This window comes from Pollicipes pollicipes, unplaced genomic scaffold, assembly GCF_011947565.3.
Source record: "Pollicipes pollicipes isolate AB1234 unplaced genomic scaffold, Ppol_2.1 Scaffold_3087;HRSCAF=3621_pilon_pilon_pilon, whole genome shotgun sequence".
In the NCBI taxonomy this organism is placed as follows: Eukaryota; Metazoa; Arthropoda; class Thecostraca; order Pollicipedomorpha; family Pollicipedidae; genus Pollicipes; species Pollicipes pollicipes.
The window spans coordinates 37,468,376-37,488,956 of record NW_023596225.1 but is presented as its reverse complement, the minus strand read 5'-3'; the positions used below and the strand labels follow the sequence as shown (position 1 = coordinate 37,488,956).

Sequence of the window (20,581 nt, the reverse complement as noted above, 5' to 3'; positions counted from 1 at the left end):
TGTTTTTTTGTAACACTACTAATTTACTGCGTAACGCAACTACACACAACACCAATGACTGTCACTCACCTTTTCATGGGTACTCTTGGCATTTTAGTTCCCTACCCTTCTTTCTTACGTTGCATGACCCCCAAATTAAGACACAAGGGCGCCACCTTACATAGCATACTCGCCAACGCAAGTGTCCGAAGTCAAACTCTCCCCGCAGTGACCTTTTAACACAAAATCTGATAGCGCTTTCTCTCCATGTTGACGGGCTGACAAAAACCCGGCATCGTCACCCGGGCGTGATGTAACAGGCGGCATGACTTTCTGGTCATGTCACGTAGGTAAATACTGGACCATGATTGGCGCCGACAAACGTGCTAACGACAGGGCGAACATGGCCCGTGGTGTGTGTGTGTGTGTGTGTGTGTGTGTGTGTGTGTGTGTGTGTGTGTGTGTGTGTGTGTGTGTGTTTGTGTGTGTGGTCTGAACTAAAAGGTAAATTAAAAAGGAAAAGTAAAGAAAAAAGCTTTCCCGTCAGCCCACCTATCGAACGCTCCGTCAGCATGCATGACGTCACGCCCTCCAGCTGATCATCGTGCTGGATCTGTCGGGAGCGAATGCACCGTCAGTACACATGACGTCACGCCTTCCAGCTGACAATCGTACTGACGACAGATCTGGGCGCAAAGTGACCATTGCAGTCGACGCCCCCCAAAACACCAATAAACAACAATAGACGACAGATCGAACGGGCACTGGAAAGCCTGCAAAGTGAGTGATGTCTATTTGGAGAGTATCGTTCCGCTGCACAAAAAAACATTTTGAGGTTGTGAATTATTTGAAGTTTTCACTTTCACAGCAGCAGGGCAAATTCAAGTAGCCAAAATCCAGGGGAAGTCAAGTGTGGGTTAGGTTAGGTTAAGCTTTAGGCTGAGCCTACTATGATTTAGAAGTGATGCCCTTGGGTGGCTCTTCAAAAGTGTAAAGTCAGAGTAATGAGTTCACGCTTAATTCTTGGTCTTTACCCTCAGAAAAATCCTGGCCGTGTCCCTGTTTCTGTTCCAACCTAACCACTAGAACCAGCAACTGCAGTCTCCATTTCAAACACTTTGGACAATCTTTTGAGAGAATTGTCTTGAAAGCTGTAGAAGAAAATCAGCTGATGTAATCATGAAAGAACTTGCTTATGTGGCAAGCTGATAATTTTATTTTGTGTCTGGTTGGAAAACTTCATATGTAGTTGCCGGCAAGAGGATGGGTGACAGAATTTGCATTTTGATAGCAGACAGTGATGATACTTATGAACAGACAGGATAGCATAGTTTGTCTTAAAGAGTGTATTTAAAATCAATCAAACACTGTGCTGGAGGACCTGACTGGGAGGCCAGGTTCAAAGAGACTGTGGTGCATTATAGAAAGAAGATGTCATGCTTTGACATTGTTTTTAGGCCACGTGCACGGTCTTAGGCCATGTGCATGGAGTGAAGATGGATGGTTTCTAGCATTTAATGCTAGTTTACCAAGTATTGCATAATGCATGAGAGTGATTGATATGTGGCCTTGGATATTGAAGGTAGTGTCAATCTTTATTTTACATGCATAGAGATGCCTGCCTGGTCTGGCCATAGAGGACAGAGCAGCTGTAGTATTTTGAGTATCTTGGCTGGTTAATTCCTTCAATATTTAGAAAAAATAAAGCACTCACTTAACATAACTGGTGGATGGATGGGAGCAAATCAGAATTCCTCTGAACCCCACTATTCAGCAAACTCCAGTACTTCAGCATCACTTGAGTAATATCATGGGAGTGTGAGTGGTAAAAAGTATGTGTGTACTGCACAAAGTTATAGAATACTGCTGTTGTTGACAGGAAATAATTCCACTACTTTTAGCAGCATAGATTTGCTGATAGGAGTGAAATAAGCACGCTCTTACATGGTATATTTCTCACGTATCCTTAAATCAGTCTTACTGCCTGACATGCCTCAATTGAGCTATGGCAGAGATCCTTAGACCTACAGAACTTGTCCAGACAGTTTTAAATGCTGTTAGAGGGGGACTTCCTGCAACTTTGTTTGGCAGCCCATTCTAATGAGTCAGTCCTGTTAGACTAAATAACATCTGCCTCTTCATAGTTCTGCACCTGCATTTTGCTAACTGGAACTGATTTTCTTTAAGTATATGCCTAATTTCCAGTGCTTCTTGTAGATGTGCCTTATGTATCCCTTCCACAATCATGAAAACCTCTATCAAATCCCCTCTAAATCTACATTATTTCATTGACTTAGAGGACTTCATACTGATGCTGCAGATGACTGCTGCCACTGGCTGCAGGCCATACCTGTCAAGGCCAAATAGGAAGTGCCTAAAGCAACTTAAACCCATCCCACCATGGGTGGCCATTGCACCATGGGTGGGTGGATCAGAAGTTGGGTGGTCTAACCAACTTAGCCACCATGGCATAACAACACATGACTAAATTCCTTCAAGTGCCAAATATTAGTTCCCCATCATTGTCATTTAAACCACGTGTGTCCCATCTGTTAGTGTTCAGCACCTGTACTGTGCCTGTGTCGGGTAATGTTCTGCACACCATTTCAGATCAGGCCTGTGCTGTACTGGCTCTGGTTCAAGTGACATGTCGTGTTTCAGCGGAGGCGTGTGCGGCTTCGCCGGCTCGATGTGGAGCGCACGCCCATGTCTACTGCTGAGCTGTTCCTGCAGGACGGCCAGTGGGTGTTCACTTTCCACCTGCTGCCCGGCACCTGCCTGGAGGCCGCCTGGGAAGCATCCCTCCAGCCGGCGCCCCTCTGCCCTGCAGGTCAGTGCCCAGTCGGCCTGTGCGTGGGCCGTGAGGGTGGCGTGCTTCCACGCTCGACACCCGCCTGCCAGCAGTCAGCCTCCCAGCGACCACACATCCCGCCGTCTCGGCCCCTGGCGGCCCTTGCCTATCATTAATTTATGGAAACTAAATGATCAAACGCGACGCGTGCGGAGGTGACGGGAGCATGGCTCGTTCAATGGAGGGATCAGTTCCGTTCAGCGTGGCCGCCTCCTGTTATCCGGACAGGCTGGTGCCACGACCAGCGTCCATCCAGCCCATCCGCCCGCGTGGCGTCATCCGTACCTGGCCGAACGGGCGGTCGACCTCCGCCCGCTGGTCCCTTCATGGACCGCACCTGCCGCCGGCCTAAGGGCACAGACGTTCGTCGCATTCGTCGCGATTGCAACCTATACTGCAACCGACGTCTGAGGATTTCGTGGACACGGTTCTAGCCCAGCTCTTAGCTCCTGCGTTGTTGCACGTCCGGTTGTTGGTGCGTCGATGCTTGGCTGCAACCACGGCCAGGTGGGCCAGCATTCCATCATGGACTGCCCCAAGTTTGGCATCGACATTGGCGCGCTCCTCTCGCATCCTATAGAGCTGGCACGTGCCCGTCCCGCGGACGCTAGCTCCGCGGCGCTCCCAGGGCGGGTTACCGTCGCCGCTGGTCCACCCCGCCGTCAGAGGCCAGCGTCGCGTGCCGCGGGTCACGTCGCCCGGCCGCTGGCGTGCGCGGGTGGCGGTGTGCTCGTGTCGACCGGCGCCTGTCGTGGCGCTGCGGGGGGCGGGGCGCGCCGGTGCGTGCTGACCGCTGCCGCCCCCGCGCGTCGATACGCCATCGACCGGCGCATCCCGCGCGCCGCTGCCTCGCGGCGCCGAGGTCAGGCGGCGCTCAGTCGACGGCCGAGTCGAGTCGCCGGCGGCTAGCTCTGCGGCCGCGGCAGCAGCCGGCACGGCTCGGAGCGGCGCCACTAAGCGGCGTGCGGCGGCGCCCGCCGGCACCGGCGGCGGGGCGCGGCGGGCACGGCCGGCGCCGCGGTGGCGGCACTGAACCACGGCCAGAAGTGAGTCAGTGGCCTCCCGCGCCGCGGCGACGACGCTGAACCGCGGGCAGCAGTGAGTCGGTGGCCTCCCGCGCCGCGGTGGACGCCCGTGCGGCGCGTGTTTCGCGATCGATCGCCGCTGCACGGACCGAGCGTGCGGGCGAGCGTTCGGGGTCTGATAGGCCGAGATTCGCGGGCCTGGCGTCGCTCGCGCCTGTGTTGTCGTTGGCAGCCAGTGACTGAACTCCAAGACCGGCCGTCCGGCCATGGCGCCCGTATTATTAGATTAATCGCTGGGCAACGTAACCTCGTGCGACGGCGCACCGCTCCGCCATCCACCGGGCCGGGCCGGGCCGCAGCCTCCATTGATCGACCGCCGGCGGAGGCGCGAGCCGGCGGCCCCGACGGACGCGAGTGGAGCCGGCGACGGACGATGCGGCCCGGCGCTCGGCGTCCGCACCCGCTATGCTCTTCAGCGTGCGGCCGCGCCCGGCCGCCCTGCTGCTGGCGCTGTACGCGCGCCACGAAGGCCGCGGCGGCGCCGGCGGCGGTCTGCTGTCGCTCCCCGAGCCAGTGGTGGCGTGCGCCTTCTACGGCCCGCTCAACTCGGACTTGGACACGCTGGCCGGCTCGCTCGGTAGCCAGCTGGCCGGCATCGCGAACTGCTACGGCGTCCTGCTGCAGACAGGTGGGTTGGCGTCGCCACCCGCCTCCCGCCCGGGAGAGGAGGGGGGGCGCGGGCCCGCTGCCGCCCGGCCTGGCGCCGTAACGCTGGGGGAGGGGGACGGCCGGGGAGGACGCCCAGAGCCGCGGAAGACAGGCGCGCTGCAATTGTGCGTCAGCCGGAGGACGTACTGTCGACGGTCTGCACACTTATTGTGAGAGCGGTGTTTGCGAGACATAACCAGGACCAGAGGCCCAGTTTCCATAGGAAGGAAAGCGTTTTCCAAGGGGAAGCAAGTACCGGTTACGTAACGGAGGAAAATGGCGGTTGTTCACAGACGGATGGATGACGTTTGTAAGAGCCCTTTTAAGCGGGCCTTGGCGCGTTTGATGGCGTCACAAGTACGCTGACTTGCGACGCCTGCGACATCTGCTATTCTCAGCCTGTCGTGGAAAAATAACACAGTTGCAATGGTACGGGAAGCAAAACGTGAGTTATGTAATGGAAGGATGACAGGGTGTACTTTGACGTAGCCAAAGCATTATCGGTGTTCTGAAACTGTGTGTTGCAATTTGGAGGAACAAAGCCGGAAATCACACTTTCCCGCACGTGCACCTGTCCTGTTATGTACCTGCTTTGCGCGTCTATGGGAGTTTTTAATCGGCCGTGAAATCGTAAGGCGCTGATTGTTATAACGAGGCCTGCGTCCTTGATCTGGGAAGTACAGAGGGTTTCAAACCCCCACCGTCAGCCCGCCGTACTGTGTCCCCCCGAGTCACTGAGGCCGCTTGTTTCCGGTCCGACGCCGGTGATAGGCATTAGGTGCGTGATTTAGCGGCGGTAAAGACTCGCACAGTTAGTTCGGTCGCGGAATGACGACAGGAGCTTTCTGCTCTAGCGGTGCGCCCATTTGTCGCGGTCTCGGCGTGGGACGAATCACCGTGACAACAAATCATTTCCGGAAGAGCGCGTGACGCCTTCACTTCCCGTGCTTCCTCCGAGGCCACTGCGTGTAGCGAAGCCCAGCCCGTCGGTCGGCGAAGCCCACTCGCTCACATTCAAGCTGCTCGTTCGGTCCGAATACTAGGGAACGGTCCATTCTGATTGTTGTGGTGATAAGTTCAGAGACCCCTGGTGGTTGGCAGCCAGCGCTGGCATGTTGTGCCGCGCCAGAGTGTCTTAACCCGGCTGGTGACGGCAGCCAACTATCGACTTTTGAAGCCCAGTGTCCAGCGACAGGCCTCGAGCTTCTGTGTAATGCTGTGACATTGGAAGGGATGCCCGAAATAGTTCCCTGCTCCGCGCGTGCCACTACTGGTGACAGATCTGCTAGAAAGCTCGCAGCATTTAAATGAAGCGCCCCTGTACCAGCGTGGATCGGTACAGTAAGCGTGATTAAGAAGCAACCGGACGGGAGCTGGCAGCCGCTCTGTAAAAGAGATTGCCACTGCAGCCAGACCTGTGTTCGACTCCAGTTTTCTTTACCCGGCTCAGGACCGGCTCACAGATTTTGGGATCCGATTGGATCCGATTCACACGATTTCAGCATAGGATATAGAAATGCAGGATGTGTGTATCATGTGATGTTCTCTGGTTCTTGGCTGAGATTTGGCAAACTAGATCAGAATCAACAATATTGTGCTTGCTGCTTAGAACTGACCATAACAAACTTTTGGCCGATTTCGCAGAGAACGTCTTATTAATGCTGCATGTTGTTCATTTTAGCACTGAAATGGTTTTCTCGTTTTTCTGGGCACGCTATGTTTCCTCATGTTACCATTTTAATTTGAGCAATTTGACTCACTGAGGCGACCTTGTTTGAAAAGATCGACTCATCATTCAGCTCATGAAATTGACAAAGAATGTGATTCAACTCATTGCTCAAAGCGGCATTTCTCCTGGCGAATTGACTCAGCTCGCAACTCACCCCAAAACGAATGACTCGTGAGCCCACTTACAATTCAGCTCGAGTCGAACACAAGTGTGACTGCAGCACGGCATTGTATGATGCGTTTTCTTCGCGTTATACCGCGGGCTCATGCTCCCAACCTGTTACCAGGGAATGCCGTTGTCGGTGCTGCCCGAAAAATGCACCCTGTTTCCCTGTTTGATAAGCGATGGCAGAATTAACGGGCGGTGGTTAAAATGCTACCGGGAAATTCCAGCCATGCCTTTTTGCATGTATAGTTTTATGTCATTGTACTTATGGTTAGTCGAGCAACCAGGGCTTTGGCAAGTGGTAGGAAATTTGGTTGACAAGACATGGACCTCGATAGTAAAGTGGTCACCCCGAAAAATCGCTGGATATTGCCCATTTGCTAATGAGGAAATGTTTTCCTTGATTTTTATGTGAACCTTCTAGAACTTGAATAGAAGCCAGAAGCTGCCGCGAAATCAATTATGCCTGAATTTTATGACCAAGAAACTGAGGAAGTCATGCGTTAAGCGAATGCATGGAATCAATCACCTGCGCTCTTAATTTTACAGTGGTCCGGTGGACTCTGTAAACCAAAAGAGCTCATAAGCTTTGTCGAAATTGTTATCTGGGTTGTACAGACACGTTAGATACCGCGAATGCAAGTTGTAGTTGACAACGTTTCAACAGTTTGCATGAACATGGCCAAGCCATGTTTGGTCGGAAATGCTCGACATTTGGTGAGGACGGATTTGTGATCCGAATCATGCAATGTGGTTTTGAGCATGCACGTTCACAAATATTGGCAACAAAAACTACGACGCCTGGCGTTTTAGTCACCATATGCCGCGCAGTTTTGGCTCCTCGGCTGACGCTAAGCTATGGCCAACGGGTGGATGGAAATGAGAGCACATCTGAATGAAGTACCTTTGGACGCTTCAGGGAATCAAATTGTACATTTGGAAGGTAGTCCGGGCGTACAAAAAAAGCTGTGCAATTTGTGGCTTGATGATGCATCGGATTGGGCTTTACAGCACCCCGAAGTGGTACTGTCTGTTGGTGGACCTGGAAGAGTAAAGGTGAAATCTCGTTTTCGCGTTCCTTTAACTGTTAATCTGTCCAGAAGACACCCTCAAAGTTGAGAAAAGACGCCCTTGGACGGCACGAATACATTTTGCAAGATATTCAGAACCAATATTCCACGACGGTCGTTGTCGCGCGCACGGCGTCGCCGCCCTATGTTACTTGCAGCGGCCAACGCCGTTCGGTTTGACGAAAACTGCAACCCAGGTTATCGCTGTCCCTGCTCCCAAGACTGCCGGCGCGCAGACTCAAACGTTTTGATGTAATTTTTTTCACAAGTCGTCTCTGCAAAAGAAGAAAAAACGTTTTTAGTCAAGCATGGGATGGCCTTGTTCATTTTTGAACTCGTTTCTACTCGCCCTATTCAACACTAATGAGACCCCGTAGTTCGTTCCGGAGAAGGAACCCTTTGAGTAGAACACTAGGGGTCACATTACTGTTCCCGGTCATGGGCTAAAGAGCCATTCCGTCCCACGGTGTCTTCGGCTGCGTGTCTTCGGGGTGTCTTCGGCGGGGTGTCTTCTGGCTGCCATTGCGACGATACGGGGCGAGATCTCCTGGCCGGTTCGGAGGACCTTTACGTTGACCCCCGCTGGCCCGGGAGGCCTTCTGACCCGCACAGTCAATCCCAGAAACCCTCAGAAGCCCCAACGGAAGAACCCATATTGACGTATCAAAATCCCTGATCGCCCCAGGTGGTCCATAATTGGCATGTGGATTCCAGCTCGACTTAACGGGCCCTTGCTGAAATCGGGTTGGAGGGCCCACCATTCGGTGCTGTGGGCCCTTAATGTCACAGGACCCTTCCATTGTCTCAGTGTGAACACTCAGCATAACTTTTCATGTTTCCTTTCATTGTCAAAGGGGCCCGATCAACGCAATAGACACTTCGTTACTCTGTCGTAAGTTATTGAAGATCCCGTCCCCCTCTGTTGAGTCAATCCTAGCCTGACCGACTCTCGGCCCCCTGTTGACACAGGGGTTCTATACCCCGTTGGACACTAGGTCCCTGGACGATACAGAAGCCCCGCATTGCTGCATGGGTCCCGACCGATGTAAATTGTGGGTCCGGCCATGTCCCTGCTTGGGAAATGGCTCCTAAAGGTCAGACCGACACAGGGCCAACTGTTCGATTGTGGTGACCTGGCCAAGCTAGCGGGACGCCCTGTCTCAGGGTCCCTAATCAGTGCAAGAGGCCCTCCAACTGACATTTGAGATCACGGCCCTATGGGCGGGGGTCCTCAATATGACAAACAGAGAGCCCTTTAGGCCCATGAGTCTTCCAAACGGTCCCTTAATCTTTGTCTCGAGGGGCCCATCGACCCTCTTCGGGCCCCTTCAAATGCGTCACCTGGTCGACCAGGGGTTACTTGTCGCCACGGGACCCCTGTTAGCCACTGTAACCTCGGACCGACATAAGGGCCTCTCATCGCGGCAGGGACTCCGAGCGAAGCCAAGCGTGGTACCTGCGTAGTTCCTGCTTCGTAATTAGGCTTCAAGGGCTCAGACGGACTTGGGTCCAGCTGTTTTACTCCGTGTGGAGACTTCATACAAAAGGGATAGAGAACCCTTATAAGAGGGCCCTGAGAGGAGCTCTCTGACTGATATTTCAAGTCACGGCACTACGGGTGGGGGTCGGTCCCGAGTCAAATCGGGCCCGTGGTCTTTGGTCCTGAGGAGCCCTTCGCCCCCTCCTCGGACCTCCTCAAACAAAACCCGTGACCGACTAGCTATTAGCTGGCACATGACCCTGTTAGGCATTGTGGGCCCCCGACAGTCGTCGGGGCCCTGACGAACGCGAATGCGTCGGTGTGAAAAATTCAGCAGCATGGATATTCTGATCAAGTTACCAATACTAACTTCAAGAAGGATTAAGAATGTCGTCTTATTTTAATGTGAGAAGTTTGAAATAATCCATGTTTGTGACCTTCTAACTTAAGTCGTCCGTAGCACCGTGCCAGCGACATTGAGATCAAAATCTGGGACAAGCCAGTGAGACCGTCGAGAGCCCGTTGAGTCGCAATAGCGCGACAACTAGACCAAAAGTGTGGGGAATCTGAGCCTTTCCTTCCCAATCTCCTAATATCGCGCCGTGCGTACAATGACGCACTAAGCGGCACGCTATGTCCTCGAGACAGCTGTGTATCGATTGTCGCGCCGCTGCCAGTCACCGCCGCGTGCTCCCCCTCCACGACCGGCTGTGTCGTGAGTCACCGGCTGCCCCCCGCCGCACGGCCCCGGCCGCTGCAGCCCCGGTCCCGACTGACCCGTGCACGCCCCTGCACGTCACGGCCCGGCACCAAGTGTCGCGGCCCCACCTGGCTGGCGTCACCGTCTGTCCAGCGCGAGATAGGGCGTGGTCCCCACCGGCTGCCGACTGGGCGCCGTGTGCCGCGCGCTGGAGGCGCCGCGTTTCCGCGCGCTGCGTTTTCAGCATGAGCTGTGCAAACTTGTGGTGAGGTCCTAAGCGCTCAGTGCTTGGGGTCACTGGTACTCAGTAACCATGCGATCGCCCCCACCTCATGCTGTAGATATGTGGTGGGGGCGATTGTACTATACAACATACTGTACATACCACACTATACCACATACTGTACATACCATACTATACGACATACTGTACATACCATACTGGACATACCACATACTGTAGGTATGTGATGTGTCGATAACATGGTTGACGTAAGGGCGTTGGATCACCTGCCCGTCTCATTGCTGCATTTGAGGGTACCTCAATCCCCCACTTCACGTGCGAGAGAAGCCAGGACAATATTGATAGTTGATATTTGAAACATCCAAATTTGTGTCCGCCCAAACGCTACAACGAATCTTATCTTTTGAAAAGCAGCCGGCGAAACCTGGGCGCATACAAAGTCTGGCGCACTATGAGCTATTGATTCGCATTCAAAATTTTCACTAGCCTGTATCCAGGTCGTACTTTGGAATCTACCCTGTGGAGGTAGATACCTCCTCAGAGACCTAAAATGCCTACTCGCTCATAGAGTTTCGCCTTCCCGTGGAAAGCAATGTTTAAATAGACAAATCATCTTAGAAAGCTGGAAAGGATTTTTGCCAAATGGCAAAGATGAGTCAAATAGACAAGATTGTGCGCCATTGCGAAACAGCTATAAATGTACATCTAGCATAGCGGCTTTGGCATTTAATTATTCCGAAACATGTTATGTACATTAAGACGGACGATGTCCTCGGTCTGCCTTCCCCCTTTTGGTCAGTGGACTTGCTTTCCAATAAAAGTTCCCCAAAAAAGATTCACCGAGCCTGCCCCCCCCCCCACTTTTTGAAACGTACGTACTCCTATGCGCTACGCGGCCATTCTGACCTGTGGAGGCCCTATTTTTCCGTAAAGGGCCCGCTCCGGCATGTAAGGGACACACTATGTAATCCAAGGGGCCGTTTTGACGTTTTGGGGTTCCTCCAAGTTGAACATAGTTTCCGCGCCCCTGGTACTCGCAGCCTGACGGTATCGAGTGGCCCTGGAGTAAAACCCGTTCACTGTCAATCGCCTTGAGCCCGGGCCGTCTCCGAATGCCTGCTGGATCCAGCTGGCAGTCTTGATTCGAAGTTTGTGCCACTGTCATTCCATTAGCCGCTCCATCTGCAGATGTGAAGCCCCTCGGATCGATGAAGTGTCTGCAGTCTTGACGGGCCTGGCGTTGCGGCGAACGACTCGTGGTGGTGATGGATGGTGGATGGATGGATGATGGAGTGATGGCGTGGTGGTCAGAGAAATAGTCGGCGGTGATCGTGGCCTCTTCGACTGTACAAGAAAGCGAACGGGCTGGAGATGGGATGACGTTCTTGCTGTGGATAGCGCCGGATGAATACATCCTGATCTTGCACACCTGTGAGGCCGTTTGGGCCGTCAGCACGTCCGGATGGCGATGGATGGCCGCCTTCAGGCGCGGCGCCGGCGTCTGCGGATGACTGCTCCTGGCCGGAAGCGCTCCACGGTCATAGCTCGTGGGTTTGTTTGTTATTTATGCCGTGTCTTCGGCCTAGCTGAACTGATTGCTGCCAGGCTGCTCATAATCCTACATAAACGAGGAAGAAAGCAAGTTCTGCCCATTTTCTCAATTAGTTTTCGAAACCTCAGTTTGTTGAAAAAGCAGCTATGTCTAGCAGTGTCGTCTGTCTTTAATCTCGGACGCATTGCTGAGCTGCAGTGCATTAGGATGCCTCAACTGATCCGCTCTCCAGACCGGAGGACGCTGTCGCGATGGTGTCGCCTGCCCGTCCGCTGACGGCGGGCGGACGGGCCGACAGCCGCTCCCAGCACCAGCCGGCCGACGGCGCGCGCCGTTCCGTCGCGGCGCGGCGTGCTCAGACGCCGGCCGGCCGGCGCGTCACAGCGGTTTGTGCGCCGATTAGCGGGCGGAAGCGGCGGGGCCGCCGGCCGGCGCGCGACGCGGCCGTGGGACCGCGCGCGAGTTGAACGGACGCCGACGGCGGCGCAGCTGCGGCGCCCACAGCTGGCCGGCTCAGCTGTGCGCCGCGTCCCGCAGTGCAGTGCCGCAGCGCGCGCTGCCCGGGCCGCGGGCGTGCCGAGAACTCTCGGCGGCCGCTGTGTGCCTTCAGCAGAGCCGACCGGCGCGGCTCGACGGCAACCGTCCCGCGGCGCGGTGGGGGGCTGTGCCGGCGGGGTCGGGCGAGCCGCGCTGACCCCGTTAGTGGGTCGGGGCCGCCGGACCTGTTTTTGTCACCTCACCTGTCGCCGCCGCGGCGGCCTGGCGGCGGTGGCCGGGCCCCCGCGCACCTGTGGCCGCCGGGCTCGGCTCGACTCGGCATGTGCCAGGCGGGCGGGCGTGCAGTCGGCCGGCGGCGATGGAGCGCGGCTGGGCCGACTGGACCATGAGCTCGGTGCGCCGCGCCGTGCTGGCCGCCGGCCGCCTCTGGCGCCAGCCGCCGCCCGAGCCAGGTGAGACCGATCCCCGCGTCGGCAGCGTGCCGCAACGAGCACCGTCCCACACCGCCGCCCAGGACGCGCACACTGAGCTTGGCGGCTGTGGCGTTTGCGGCTGTTTGTTTGCATTCTCTCTGCATTCTCTCGGGGTGCAGCTGCTGTCAGCTGCCCGGGGAGGGCAATTTGTTTTCCTCTGCCCCTGTGCGTGCGTGCGTGCGTGCGTGCGTGTGGGGGAGGGCTGTGGAGGTGTGAGCGTATGCATTGTTGCTTGCGATTCCACGCCATTCTGGCGCGCATACACCACTGGATGGGCGTGGCCGGACGGGCTGATCTGCGGCGGGGTGACGTGGTCGTGCTGCCGTGCGAGTTACCGCTGCGGTCGCCGGTCGTGCGGCTGCGGTCAGCTGATCGACTCCCGCGGTGGTGCTGCGGTTCGAGGCGGGGATCAACTGAATCGCGAATGTCCGCCAGCGAGCGCCGATCCCGATCAGGCCTGACCCGAGCACGAGACCCGACCTGACTTGTCTGAGGTGTTTCTCGCCAGCGGCCTGGGGATCCCGCTATGTTCGGCCCGACCCTGATACCTGACCTGGCCTGGCGTTAGTTAAGAATCTGAGGGGTTACGGGAAGTGTAGTGGTTAACGCGCCTGCGTCAACCGCTACGCGTCTGGGAAACCACAGATCCGGCGTTCGATTCCCCGCGTTGCCCGCCGTTCCTGGCAGGGTAAGAGGCAGGCGACGCCATATAGCCTCAGCAGTTGAGTGCGTCGTAAAGCCCCAATGGCACACACAGTTAAGAATCCGACGACCTGGAGACCTTGCCAGATCGGATATTACGACAAGATCTGACCTGGCTTGAGCGCGAGTGCGGACGGTTCTAGCCTCAGCCGTGTGATGCGTGACACTGGTTCTGTTCAGTCTGCTTCCCTGGGCTGGGGCCATGTTTTCAGGATTCACACACCGCTTCCGCTCCGCCCTCGACCTGCGGTTGGCTGGCATTGGCCCGGCCGGCCAGTGACGAGACTCGGATGGGCACAGCGCTGGGGCTTGTTTACCGACCGGCCGTCGTTCAACAGAGTGGTTGCCGTGCAGTTGGTCTGGCTGAGCCGCTGCAGCTTCGTTCATTCTGCCGATAGCTCCCGCTTGGCACGGCGCGCCCGCAGGGGGCATTGTTTGGTCAGTGGACTTTCGACCGGTGCCCATCGCAGCTCTGTCTCGTCCTGGATTTTCGATCGTATTGTTCCGCTCTCCAGCATTCGTCTGATGTTTAGCCAGCCGTCTCTCCCCCAATTGTTCATCCCTCAGCGCCTTGACGAGCTTCGTTCGTCCTCCGTCCTCGTGTTCTCCCTTTGTCGCCTTGCTGCCCGGCAGCCCGGTCATCCTCACTTTAGTCTCGCTCTCCATGAGCCCTGCTCTTCTCCTAGCTTTTCTCCCGTCAAACTTTCTGGCCCTGTCACCCATACTCCAGTGTCGCTCTCCATGAGCCCTGCTCTTCCCCCAGCCTCTCTCGGAGACCTCTAAGCCGGTCACTCGCTTTTGTCCCAGCGTCTTGCCCGGCAACCCTCCAGCCAGGTCACCCGCACTCTAGTCTTGCTTTCCTTGCTCTCCATGAGCCCTGCTGTTTCCACGGCCTCCCTCTCGGCGACCCTCGAGCCCGGTCACCCGCACTCAGTGTCGCTCTCCACGAGCCCTGCTGTTTCCACGGCCTCCCTCTCGGCGACCCTCGAGCCCGGTCACCCGCACTCAGTGTCGCTCTCCATGAGCCCTGCTGTTTCCACGGCCACCCTCTGGACGACCCTCGAGCCCGGTCAGTACGGCCGCGACAATGGCTCCGCGTGACGTCACTCAGCCCAGTCAGCTGGGCTCGGCCATCGGGCCATTGTTGGTCGTGGCGCGACCTTGCGTCGACTGTGTCCGCCGGACCGTGCAGCTCGGGGCTGCCGAGGAGAGGCGTTGGTCTCTGCCGCGCACGCGCCGGCACCGCGCAGCCCGGTGGACCGACAGCGGGGGGATCAGGCCGCAGGGAGCTCGTGTCAGGGACGGAGACAGGACAAGCGGGCAGGTGTCCTTTATCGTGGGGTTTCTGATATGTTTCGGCATGGAAGTAGCTGCAAGTGCTGCGCTTACATTGATGTGCTGGTTTACTGGTGTCTGTTTTGGTGGCCGAGAATTAGATTGACGGAGTCAGCTGCGAGTTAACTTACGGAAGCATGCGATTAAAGGGCAGGCATCTAACGCCTTGCGGGATAGATTTTCACATGTCTCTGAGTTAAGGTGTATCGTAGTTATCCTTGTCTTTGGTTTATGCTCGTCTGTTCTCTGCACCGGCTGTTGATTTTCGGCAACTCACGGGGCACCTTGCACCCGCCCTGAACAGGTGGTGCATGTCCCAGGCACACGTGCGCTGCTGTTGTGTTTTGCACCGCTTTTGTCCGGCGCGTGACTGCGCGCTGTCGGCTGCAATGTCATTTACGCAGTTGTCACACTGGCTGGTTGTCCTTTGCGGGATGCGGTCAACCTGATTGCTTTTGCTGTTGTCTGATGCCGTATGATCGCTGTTCGTCTGCGTGCGGTACGCCACTTATCTGGCCGACGTTACGCCGGTGCTGCCATCTGTTGTCTCGACTGGCGCTCAGACCTCCGCTCCGGTACGCGCTGCGTGGGGTTCGCTGCGGACTGCTGCCATCTGGTGGACCCTGTGGTGGCGCGTTCAGGAGCTGCCCCGCCGAATGTGGAGATCACCTCCCGCGAGTCTGGCCTTATAATTACACTCGGTGTTCGTGCGAAAGAGTTCGTTAGTTTTCCGGAGGACCATCGACTTGATTCGAAAACAGACGTTGAAAGGGAAGAGTCTCTATTAGCCAAAGAGTTTCAAGGCAAAAGTGAGAGAGGGGATGGAAGGGCGCCGTCGCACACTCCGAAGTCGTCGTCGTCGTCGTCGTAAACGCCGGTGCGGCTCGAGTCCAGCCGCGCCGTCGGAGCCTGAACGTGGACTGCTCGGCAGGGACCGTGCGTCCCCGCCCGCGTGTCCCCATAAACCCACGTGTGTTTATGGGCTCCAGATGGTGGGGACCAATCGGCAGAGGGGCCGCTCACACCATCGCGGAGACGCCGCCGCCGCCGCGCCGGCAGCGACGGCCCGTTTGCTCGCGAACACTCGGTATGAGCGAGGAAGACCCTGGGCCGTTGGGTTTTCGCCAAGTTCAGTTCTGGCATTAAAGATCACCGACATTTGATGTACCAGGAGGTACTGGTTAAACGGCGTTATCAGGCAAGTATTGGGGTCTTGTATGAGAATACTCGACTGTATCGTAGCTGATTTGACCAGCGACGCTTGGATACGGTGGCACCCATAGAATGCGGACATGAGGTCATAGGAGAGGCGTTGGACAGTTTTTAGCGTTGCAAATGCTAATGAGCTGGCTGTCCCGTGACTGTATGAGGTATTGGGGAAGTCCGTAACTTCCTGACAATCCAGGCTGACAAACGAACGCAAGCTATGCCCTCTTCTATTCCCAATTCGAGAGCTCTCGCCACCGGACGAGCGAGGAAAACGGTTGATGATGGAACGGCTCCGTCGCCGAGCCTTTCTCGGCATACATGGAGACAGCTGCATGAATATTCCATTAGCATTCGATATTTCAAAGCATGCCAAACAGCATTCATGCGCAGAGCTGTTCACGGATGACTTCCCAGCATGAAGGTCTTCTGCTGAAATCCAGATGGCAGTAGCATCGGCGTTGGGGCGTGGGCTTGTTTCACTGCGGTTCACTGCGTGCCGACTTCAACACATACCGAAGACAGGGCGCTAAATCAACTGGACTCCCGCACAGAAACCCATGGATGTTGTGCCTGACGACCGCGCCGTGCACGTCTGCGCCTAACTAGTTCATGCCTGGTGACCGTTCTGTGCGCGTCTGCGCGTAACCAGCCCATGCCTGGTGACCGTTCCGTGCACGTCTGCGCCTAACCAGTCCATGCCTGGCGTCTGTTCCGTGCTCGTCTGCGCCTAACTAGCCCGTACCCGGCGACCGTTCCGTGCACGTCTGTGCCTAACCAGTCCATACCCGGCGACCGTTCCGTGCACGTCTGTGCCTTACCAGTCCATGCCTGGCGACCATTCCGTGCACGTCTGCGCCTAACCAGTCCATACCCGGCGACCGTTCCGTGCACGTCTGCGCCTAACCAGCTCATAACCGGCGACCGTTCCGTACACGTCTGTGCCTAACCAGTCCATGCCCGGCGACCGTTCTGTGCACGTCTGCGCCTAACCAGTCCATGCCTGGCGACTGTTTCGGGCACGTCTGCGCCTAACCAGTCCATGCCTGGCGACCGTTTCGTGCACGTCTGCGCCTAACCAGTCCATGCCCGGCGCTCCGCGCCTCTGACGCAGTCCAGCCTAAGCCATTAGCCTGCAATCTATGGTAAGCTGGAGTCGATCCAGGCGTTCGTCTGGGACTGTTCTGAGTATAGCCAGCGGGCCTGGGGCTCCGAGGAAGTTACTCACAGCATTTCTAATCGCGCGTCGTGCCTCCCCTCCGACCGCACCACGGCATGCGCAGAACTGACAGCGACGTACCTGGCGTCAGCCGGTGCCGCGCCCAGCCGCACGGCCCGATCCGTGTCGAACCGCTCGCTCGTTCGGCTGACGGGGGCGGGCCGCTGGTGCCCGCCTGCTGATTATGAAACCGGTCCGGACGGCGGGTGGCGGCGTCGCCGTCCGCAACCGTCGCCGACCGGCCGCCGCCGGACCTGGCGGCGAGGCCGGGTCACCAGCGTCCCCAGGTCACGGACCGAGCTGGGACCGGCTGGTCGCCGAGAATGGCTGTCACGCGCCGGCCGAGTATGATGGAGGCGTGTGACCCGTGCGGAGAAATCAGGAGGCGGCTTGTGTCAAAACAGACACGTTCCCATGAAGCGTTTGCGAGGAAAGCCACCGGTTCGGTAATCATCGGACGCGAAAGCTTGTGAGAACGACAGCTGAAGGACTGCCCGGCGGGTGAGAGCCGCGCGAGTCGTCTGCCCCGACCGCGCGTGGCACGAACTCGTCCGCGGCGGACGTGCAGAGCCGCGTCGTCCCGACCGCACTCGCCCTGAGCCTCGCGTGCTTGTTTCCGGCGTCGGGCTCATTCTCCACCAGCTGTTCGCCGCCATCAGCTGCTGGGCTGCCGCCGCGTTGTCCGCTCTCACGTTGCGGCGAACACGGCCCTCGCACGCGAGCAGCGCGGTCTGCGGCCCACCCTGCACAAATCACCCGAGCCGCTGATGTGTCGGAGGGTCCGTCCCGAGGTGGCGCCCTGGGATCGCCGCTGTCCGTCGCGACTTGGGCGTGCCGCGGCAGCCCCGCGCCACGATGCAGATGCCGGGCGACGTCAGCTGGCGGCTGCAGATGATGTCAGCTAATAACAAAACCGATTAGAACGGCACAAATGCTTATACACGCTCCGGTGCACCGGCTATAGCCAAGCAAACACTCCCATTCAGAGCCGGGGAAATCAACGCGATGGTTGCAGCGCCGTGGGTGGTTCGTTGTTGTCCATTGCGTGTTGCAACTTTCCCAAACATCGATCTATGTCTAGTGCTCGAGACTATTGTTCCGCCACTGATTGTTCATTGGTGCTTTTCACTGTCCGTCAACGTTTCTCCGCTCCTTTCCTTGTGTTTTCTCTCTGCCTTTTCTATCGTTGTCCATTAGCACTGACCAGTGGACGTATGGGTGTGGGTGTGGGGTTTGGGCATGAGTGAGTGTGGGCGGTTGTGGGTGTGGGTGTGGGTGTGGCCATGATTGAGTGTGGGTGGGTGTGCACACAGCGTGTGGGGATGTGGGGGTGTCCTGGTATGAGCGGTTGTAGGTGTGAGTATGTGTGCGTGTGTGCGTGTGCGGCTGCGGGTTACGCCCGCCGTCCAGGTGTGCGTCGGTCACTGACCCGCCCACTCCCGCCCGCTTGCAGTGCGGACGTCGGGCGTGCTGCTCCTGCTCGGCGTCGGCACGCTCGTCTGCTGCCGGCTGTACGCGCGCTACTCGGGCGGTGGCGGCCGCGGCGGCGGCGACCCGGGCGGTGGCGGCAGCGGCTGGCGGCGCGTGCTGAGGTCGCTGCTCGGTGCCGCCTGGGACGCGCCGCCCCGCATCATCGAGCACCCCGACGACGCCTCGCCCGACGACGACATCGAGGTGGGTCCTGCTCGGTCTCGGCCGGCCCCTGGACCGCTTGGCTACACCCGGCCCCCTGCTGTCGCTAACGCACCTCGTTAAGTCGACGACAGAATGGCAGGAACATGCGCCGTCTGTCGTGCCGGTGGCCGGACGCGGCGTGTGTGGCGGCGCTGGCGGTGTCGTGATACATGCACCGCCTCCTCAGCCCTTCTGCCTCCACCCAGTCGCCACAAGCGGTGGCGTTGAGACCTCCAGGCTCCAGCCGTCCTGCTCCGTCCCGCCCACCCTGCCCTTACTCGGCCCTGCGCCGCCTGCCGCTGTGTGCAGCGCCCCGCCCCCGCGTGCTGCACGGCCGCCCGACCGACGCCGGACCGGCGTGACTTGGCGCGGCACCGCCCGCGTGGTCGTGCGCGCGCGTGCCGGCCGGGCACGCTCAGTTTGCGGCCGGCGCTCTTGTTTTCCTTTCCAGTCGCGACTCGCGTGATCACCTACGCTCCGCAGCGGTAAAGCGCGACTTCGCTTGAAAGCGTGGGGAGAAGTTTGCTTTACGTAACGAGGGGGTTTGGAGCTTCGCTTAAGCAGTGGTTCGAAGCACAGGTGTTAAACCTTTAGATGATTGACGGTTTCGGGCGCTGCTTTCGGTAAGGCGTCCGAGACCGAGGAGGCAAATGCCCGATGTGTGACGGGATCTCCGCGTCACATCGCGGCGTAACTGCGTTGAGCACTGCCAGATAAGAATCGCCAGGCCAGTTTCCTCATGCCTTCGGCCCTGGCCAGCCTTGCGGTCGCTCGGCGCGGCTCCACGACACACTGCGGCGCAGTGAGCGGTGCCGGCTGCCGGCCGCTGAGGCGGCGCCCACGCGCCACGGCCCGCGTCAGTGTTCCGGTGCAGGCTCAGCTGACGCCTGCCTTCCGCTGGTCAGTCGGCCTGCAGCCGGCGGGGCCGTAATTGAGCCCGGCCAGCTGCCAACCCCAGCGCCGCTGGCCCGGCCGGCAACCACGTAAAAGAGCAAGGGGTTAGAAAAAGCACTGGTCGTCATGCGAGGTGGGGGGGGGGGGGGGGGGGGGGGGCAGAGACGGGGTTAGGTGGAGCGCTGGTCGCGCTGGAGGAGCGCGAATGCAGAGACAGAGCTAGGAGCTAGATGGAGCGCTGACCACCCTGGGAGATGCGGTTGCAGAAACAAGCGGGCGGATAACTCACCGCCATATAAAACGGCTTCTTTAGGGAGCGCTGCGCTTGGGCTTTGCGTCTCCGCGCATCTCTCTAGGGATAAACGGAGATGACGGGTGTAAGGAATGGGGACAACAAAAAACGCAAGATCAGAGTTGCATTAGCTTGTGTGAAGTCACGCATATTACGCAAAGATCTAAAGGAACTTTGTAAATTCATATCATTACCAACATTCATCATTCATCTCAATTCAGTAGCATCTTTGCTCAGTGGTTGCGTCGATGGCAAGCGAGACTCATGTCGAGACTCTTCTGGAATTCTGCTGTCAACACGGTGTATATGGTCTTCTGCCTGCCGGTGTCAGGGGGTTTCAATGTGGGATGCTGAGGCAACGGTGGCAATTCTGGTTGTTTGCCACTTGGTCGAGAAAAAAATGTTCTTCCGATAAAAAGGGTTTATCTGATTGAACGTAGGTAATAATAGGAACCCAAATACATTTTTTTCTGCCGAAGTTACTCCGTTTTCATCCAATGTGCCAAATGTATATCGCGAAATGCTGACACTTTTTGCCAGATTCAAAATGACGATCACAGTTTGTGCTTCGTCGTGAGTGAAACGCGATTACTTACTATTCCATTATTACTATTCCTTTATATTTATTATGTGCCGTGCCTGTATATTAAAAAAACACTGTTGACTTACAACTTGCGAAACAAATCTACGATAGGAAATTTTCTCTTTCTTTCACACAACTTCGTCACGGAGCTTGTGCTAACGAGTTGCGCCGATACGGGCCATAAAAGCAGTCATCTGCGGCG

General features: G+C 57.2%; 1 long non-coding RNA gene across 1 annotated transcript; it reads left to right on the top strand.

Moving 5' to 3' along the window:
• Positions 1–693: 693 nt before the first annotated feature.
• On the top strand, positions 694–18,471 carry LOC119090672 (uncharacterized). Its single transcript, XR_005093286.1, has 3 exons — positions 694–759; positions 2,641–2,809; positions 18,390–18,471. It is a non-coding gene; the product is annotated as an uncharacterized LOC119090672 (long non-coding RNA).
• Positions 18,472–20,581: the final 2,110 nt, after the last annotated feature.